The 7,792-nt window shown below is 42.7% G+C and overlaps 1 long non-coding RNA gene across 1 annotated transcript; it reads left to right on the forward strand.

The window, feature by feature from the left end:
- Nucleotides 1-21: 21 nt before the first annotated feature.
- LOC111092039 lies at nt 22-6,961 on the forward strand. The gene is made up of 2 exons (XR_005377511.1): nt 22-1,875; nt 6,270-6,961. It is a non-coding gene; the product is annotated as an uncharacterized LOC111092039 (long non-coding RNA).
- Nucleotides 6,962-7,792: the final 831 nt, after the last annotated feature.

Below are 7,792 nucleotides of genomic sequence, written 5' to 3' on the forward strand. Positions count from 1 at the left end.
CGAGCAATCGAGAGCCGAGCGGCGTCTGCTCCGCGGAAAGCGTGCCTGCGGGCGCGGGCCTGGGACCCGACGGAGAGCCGCTCCCCGCCCCCCTGCCCCGCCTCCTCCGAGCGCGACGCGGACCCGCGGGGCCTTCGCTCCACAGCAGCCTCGTTGCCCCTTTGGCGGGGCTGGTGCCACCGGAGGATGTAGTTTTTGCTTGAAGATTCGTAACAAAACGTCGTAGGAACGGCCACCTGATTTCCTCCTGGTGCTGTGCGCTGGCGGATCAGTCTCTGATTAAACCTTCCTTAAAAGCCTAAAGAGCATCCGAACGGCCACGGCGCGTGTGATCTTCAGGAGGTCGCCCGTCCACCTTCGCTGCCTCAGCCCTGCGCCGGCAGGACGGGGCTCCCGATTCCCACGTTTCTCGGAAAATGAATGAATGAATGATAGGGTGCGCCATTTTCACTTTTCCTTGTGGTAGAAAGAAGTGTGGCTTTCCAGAAGCTGTGAAGTACCTGGCAGCGCAGGCAATGGAGTGTTGGAGTTAGTGGAATACTCCGGCTGGGGTCCACACGCAGCAGGCTGCTTCCTGTGGAAACAACCGTGGACGGCGTTGAGGGCCGGGGCTCGCTTAGCATCACCCGGGGCTTCTCGGTCGCTCACTGCTGCGGGGCTTCGCTATTCCAGTTTCTGTTATTTCAGCGTAAATGGCACGAGGGGATTATCACTTTTAAGAACTGTAATGAAACAAAAAAATGTAAATACTCTTTTCAAATCACATTTCGTCCATGTCATTTTTCTCAGCCAGAGAAAGATGTACCATTGAATTGGAAACCTGGGTTCCTGCCTTAATGGACTATGGAACGGGAAGCGCTTTAATTCAAGTATATTTGTATACTTTCCAAATAGAAGAAAAAAACAAAACAAACTGCATTAGACTGCTTTTTACTTGTGATGGACTCCAGATATTTTTCTCTGTAAGCCAGTGAGCCTTCAGCAGACAGACCTACATGGCCTTAGAATTTGTCAGAATTAGATGGCCTTCCGTTCTATCGTGACTGATTTTTCAATTTGTCTTCTTGAAGTGTAGTTTTATTCTACTTTTAAAAATCATTTATATGTTAACAGTGTCAAAACGTGGATTATCTGTTTAATTATTTATGAACCTCAGCAGGATATTTTGTGTGGTCATTGTCACATAAATGACTGGTATGTGAGAAAATGACTGCAGACTCCTATATCCAAAAATCACAACAAAAAAAGACAGGAAAAGTAGGCAAGTAGCAGTAGTTATGGACTCCATGTTTGTGCCCCCTGCTGAGACTCTTAGGTTGAAATCCTAACCCCCTAGTGGGGTGGTATAGGAGATGGGGCTTTTGGGAGGTAGTTAGGTTTAGATAAGGTCATAAAGGTAGAGCCCGCAGAATGGATTAATGTCCTTATAAGAAGAGCAAGAGACTAGAGCTTGCTCTCCACCACATGAAGACATAGCGAGAAGATGGCCATCCGTAAACCAGGAAGGGCCCTCCCTGGAACCCACCCAGGCTGGCACCCTGATCTCAGACTTCCCAGCCTCCATAACGACAATTTTCTGTTGTTTAAGCTATGCAGTCTTCGGTATTTTTGTTACAGCAACCCAAGCTAAAACAGCAATGAACTGTTCCCCAAGGTCAAGTGTGGGTGTGGAATCCTGCTCCAGAGTCACATCTAACATACAAGATTCAAGACCCAGTTTTCTGTCAGAACCTTCTAGCAACTCTCCTCCAGGAGCCAGGTACTTAGTGGTCTTGAATTCCTTGCTTTCTTTTTCTCAGTGGTAAACTAGATGGAAGAGTCCTGCTTAACCATCAGAGAATCTCAGCAAGAGGTGCTCCTGAAATAATCACAGAGGTAAGGAGGGGCAGAGCTCCTACGACAAGTGAGAGGGCGTAAAATTGAGACCCACGGACCCACTGGGAGGGTTAAAGAAAATCACTTCGTAACGTTGAAGGACACTTAGGACATCAGTGTGCTGTGTGCATTTCAAAGCTGTTTATCCCTTTCTCAGCATCTCCATTCCCCCCATTCTACTCTCTCTTCTGTGACTTTGACTTTTGTAGGTTCTACATAGAAGTGAGATCAGATGGTATTTGTCTTTCTGTGTCTGGCTTATTTCACTTAGCATAATACCCTCCAGGTTCATCCATGTTGTTGAAAATGGATTCCGCCCCCCAAAAAAAGAAAAGAAAAAAAGAAAATGGATTTCCCTCTTTTTCGTGGCAGAATAATATTCCTGTGTGTGTGTGAGAGAGAGAGAGAGAATGACATACTCCTTATCCATTCATCTGTCAGTGGTCACAGTGTTAACATATCTTGGCTATTTTGAGTAATGTTGCAACTAACATGGGAGTACAGATAGCTCCTCAAAATCCTGATTTTATTTCCTATGGATGTATACCCCAGAAGTGCAACTGCTGAATCAAATGGTAGTTCTATTTTTAATTTCTCGAGGAATCTGCATACTGTTTTTCATAATGGCTGTACCACTTTATATTCCTACCAACAGTGTACAAGGGTTCCCTTTACTCCACATCCTCACCATTGCCAATACTTGTGACTTCTTGTCTTTCTGATGACAGCCACTCTAACAGGTGTAAGGTGATACCTCTTTGTGGTTATAATTTGTGTTTTCCTGACAATTAGTGATGTCGAGAACCTTGTCATCTACCTATTGGCCGTTTCAGTTATAAGACAAATGAGTTCTAGGGACCTTAAAGTACAGCATGCTGACTATAGTGAATAACACTGTGTTGTATACTTGAAATTTCCTTAGAGAGTAGTTCTTAAGTGTTCTCACCACACACCAAAAAGATAACCATGTGAAGTCATGGGTGTATTAAAGAGCTTGAGGCTAGCCCCGGTGGCGCAGCGGTTTCACCACCTGCAGCCTGGGGTGTGATCCTGGAGACCCGGGATCGAGTCCCACATCGGGCTCCCTGCATGGAGCCTGCTTCTCCCTCTGCCTGTGTCTCTGCCTCTCTCTCTCTGTGTCTATGAATAAATAAATAAAATCTTAAAAAAAAAAAAAGTTTGATTGCAGTAATTGTTTCATAATGTATAGGTATATCAAATCATCACATTGTATACTGTAAATATAAACTATTTTTATTTGTGAATTATGCCTCAATAAAGTTAGGAAGAAAATAAATTGTAGGAAAATTTTAGAATTTAAAATTTTTAAGCACCAAGGTGAAAAAATATATTATGTATACATGAAAAGAAAAGAAGTATTGATACATGCTGCAACATAGATGAACTTTGAAGCGTTGAAAACAGTATGCTAAGTAAAAGAAACATAAAAGACCAGGTATTGTATGATTCCATTTATAGGAAAGTGTCCAAATCTGTAGACATAAAGCAGATTACTGTTTGCCAAAGGCTGGGGGATTTGGGAGATAGAGAGTGTGACTGCAAATGAGTTTCCTATTGGGGATAATAATTATGTTCTAGAATTAGATCATGATGATGGGTGCACAACTCTGACTCTACTAAAACCCCTGAATTGGGCACCTTAAAAGAGTAAATTCTATGGCACATTAATTATTTCACTGAAGCTGTTCAAGTAAGTGAAAAAAGCTGTTTTTAAGTATCAACTCATTTCATCTTCACAACAACTCTACAAAATAGGTGCTGTTTGCGTTCCTGTTTTACAGATGAGGAAACTGAGGCACAGAGCGGTACATAAAGCACCCAGAATCCACAGCCAGAAAGTTACAGAGCAACCTAATTGGTTTTTAATTTTATTTTCGAAGACATAAAAGATTAAATGTGCCTGGTTTAAAGTTTAAAACAGAGAACATATATCTTCTGTCAATAGATACAAGGAGAACACGTGTGTCTAGAATCTTCCAATCCTGTATTTTAGCTACTTAAAAAATAGGAGGAGAGAGCTAGGCTGGAGAGGGGGGAGAGGAAAGAGAGAGGAAGACCGGACTAGGCACCTGATGGGAGAGGGGGCAGAGAGAGAGAATGGAAGAGAACAGGGAAACTGACAGGAACTCTCCGTGGTTCTGGGACAATAGCATTCGCCTCCCTGGGATGTTCACTGGAAAATGGACTTCTGAGAAATGTGCCCCATTCATGTAGCCCCTTGGAGTTCTGTTTTTGGGTCTTCTACTCCTCCCTTTGATAAGAGAGCCTTGCAGCATCCAACAGAATATTGTTCTCAGAAGATGGACACTGTGAGCACGGCTCTGCAGGAATAAACGGTGGGGGTGGAGGGGGTGGGAAGCAGGGATTCTGGCTTCACTCAGGGGACAATCCTTTACCTTTGGGGCCTCAGTTTCCTCCTCTGTACTGTGGTGACAATGATATATCTGCTACCTCCATGGCTTTCTGACCGAGACAGTGAATTAGTATCATGGCTGCACCAAAGACAGGCATGTGGCCATAATGCAAGTTGGGGCATTCCTGCTAGGGAGCCTGAAGATGGGAACCCCTCGGCCCTGGAGGGAGGGGGCGGGCTCCTGTCACTACTACTGCTGAGAGTGGCCCCGAATCCTTGCCTCATATATTTGGGCAATATCTCTTTGTTTGTAGCTGAGTGGGCCTTTCGGTGACATCTTAGCTGGGGTGGCAGGGAGGGCTCCCACCCAGCTTGCCCAAACTATGCATTAGTTTCATCATTTCCAAATACTTGGTGTGACTGAGTTCCTTTGGATTCAAAATCCCGTCCCATTATCAGAAAAAAAAAAAAAAAAAAAAAGTTAACATTACCGTTGTTAATGGAAGAAAAGAGCTATTAGAGCCTTTATTTATTTATTTATAGCCTTTAAATATAATTTCGACTGCTGTAAATTTGTAAATCGTTGTTAAAAAAATAATGACTTTAACTGACATTACCACATGTTGGCAAAGACCTGGAACGGCTGGAACGCTCTGTACTCCTGTGGGTTGGAAGCACTTCAACTATCTCTGCTGGAGCTGAACAGATGTGAACGCCATGACCCAGCATCTTCATCCCCAGATATAGGCTCAACGGAACCGCATACACATGTGCACCAAAAGACAGGGGCACAAGCATATCTGTATAAATTACACTTCCAGAAGTCTGCATGGTGGTTACCCTCCTGGGAGGGCAGAGGGAGTATCTGCTGTGAGAAGCATGTGTGGGGCTTCTGGGATGCTGATATCATTCTTTAAAAAAAAAAAAAAAGATTTTATTTATTTATTTATTTATTTATTTATTTATTTATTTATTTATTCATGAGAGACACAGAGGGAAAGAGGCATAGACACAGGCAGAGGGAGAAGCAGGCTCCCTGCGGGGAGCCCAATGCAGGACTCAATCCCGGAATCCCAGGATCATGACCTGAGCCAAAGGCAGATGCTAAACTACTGAGCCACTCAGGTGCCCCGGTATCATTCTGTTTCTTCATCTGCTTGTGGTACTGGGAGTTCATGAAAATTAATCAAGTGGCACATAGATTTTACTATATGACCTACTTCTATACAAGTCTTACATAAAAGTACGAAATGATAGAAAAAAATGGCTTTATGTCTTATCATCGTTGCTTCTTGTGCCAAGGAACTTTTTTTCTCGTAACTATCAAGAACAGAAAAGATTATCATTTAAAATGTCTTAATCAGGATTTATGTGCAGACGTTTTTTCATTTCCTTATTTTTATTTTTTTAAGGCTTATTTATTTTTTAGTAATCTCTACACCCAACATGGGGCTTGAGTTCATGACCCTGAGATCAAGAGTCACACACCCTCTTCTGACTGAGCCAGCCAGCCACCCCTCTGTGCAGGTTTAAACATAAAAATTGGTATAAAAACGACACAGAGAAACAAGCTATAGTTTCATTTAAAAACAACAACAAAAAAATAAAAATAAAAATAAAAACAACAACAACAACACAGAGTTGTTATCAGGAAATTTTACATGGATTCAATATTTAAATCTGCCCCAACATTTTGTTTTCATTTTTCTTCTCATAGAATACCATAGATTTTTTTGTTTTTATTTTTATAAGAATATATATAAAGACTATGTAAATAATTATTATCTGTGAGGTTGCATTTAAGAGTCCCATGCTCTACAAACTGAGCTAGCCAGGCTCCCTTCCATGAAGCTCTGTTTAGAATTATCCAAGCTCCCTCAAGTTGATCCCAGTGCGCTATGCAAATATCCCTTTTTTATGTATATCAGGATGGGACAAAGATTTGGAAACATGGCTAGTTTAGTACAGTTTGTTTCGTGGACCAGAATGTCTGAACCTCATGTCTCTGCCTTTCTTCTAGTGTCCTGGTATCCTGAGCTCACATGAGCTCCCACCTCTCACAACTTTCGACTGACCCAGATATGACCAGAGTGACCACTGCTCTCTATTCCTCTCACCATAGAAGGACAACGGTGCTCCATTCACAATTCCTGTCCCTTCAATGTTAGTTTTGATTGAAAAAAGGGGGCTAGTGATGATATTAAAACAGGAAGCCTCAGAAGTATATCTGCTCAAACTCAGGTGTACTGGAGCCTGTGGGTTTCAGGATACTCTACCCTCGCTGGGTTTTCAACCCTTGACATCCCTTTGAGATTGATTGCTTGCATGATAATTCTTCCTATGTAAAATCACTGGGAGACACAACAACTGCCATCAGAGTGAGCTTGATTTCTAACACAAAAATATAAATCTGACCTCCTTAAAGACCTCTCACTGGCTCTGCATTCCTAGGGGATGAAGCCCCACACTGCCTTCTACCCTCCCCTCTGGCCTCTTCTAAGAAAGAGGGGGCATCAAAAAGAAGTATAGTTGCAAATCAGGGGGTTGGAGAAGAACCAAGAAATGCAAACAAAGTTGGGGAGGGGAGTACAATCATCTCCCTATATTTGAACAATGTGGTCACATAATGCTTGTTCCACCTTAATTCATACAAGGGCGAGATTTGAAAAAAAAAAAAAAATGCCTTCACCACTCAGTGTGTAATTTGGCTCGTGTTTTGTGGGCTTGAATCGGTGCCAGGTCTTTGCAGCTATTATGGGAAAGCCAGGTTTCCAAGTCACTTCTGTTTTAGGGACTATTAATCATCAGTCCTCTAGTGGGAAGTGTTCACAGGAAGACATAGGTATAAAGTGGGATAGATGGGTGGGCACAAATGTAACATGCGAGGCTGGACACCTAAGGCAATGAATGAGAAGGTTGTATGGGGCAGGGCTCTGATAGAGAAAGGAGGCAGCCAGGGGCTGATTTGTTTAGGAAGAAGGTGGAGGCTGTCAGCTGAATTGGTACCAGCATCTGATTTTGGGGTCAATGTTCCAGTCTCAGCACCAAATGACTGTAGAAACATCACATCACATGATACCCCATAAAGCACCCTTAGAACTATTTAAAAAGCAAACGTGGAGTCCTGCCTCGAGTATGGCCCTGTAGTGGGCTTTAACAGGCAGTGTTTATAATAGGGCCCGATCTTCTTCAGATTTAACTTCTAAAGTCAGCCCTCAGCATGGAAAGCATGGAAAGCAAAAATCACCATTGAAAGTGCCCTTGAAAATCCCTTAGGAGGGAATATGTTGGAGACAATAGACTTCATTTCAATAAGCCCAACCCAGTGTTTCCTCTAGCACTGAAACTGATTGCTGTGAATTCAGTAAAGGAGCTGTTTTAATTTATTTGGAATTCTGTGTAGGAGATTTGTCTCTTCTCTCCCATTTAGTAACATATTCAATCATTTATTTATATCAGTATGGATTCACACACATATTTATTTTACACTTTGAGCCATAACGCAGCATCACCTTATCTTGTGGCTCAAATTATTCCAGTTTT

Source organism: Canis lupus, chromosome 24 (genome assembly GCF_011100685.1).
Source record: "Canis lupus familiaris isolate Mischka breed German Shepherd chromosome 24, alternate assembly UU_Cfam_GSD_1.0, whole genome shotgun sequence".
Lineage (NCBI taxonomy): Eukaryota > Metazoa > Chordata > Mammalia > Carnivora > Canidae > Canis > Canis lupus.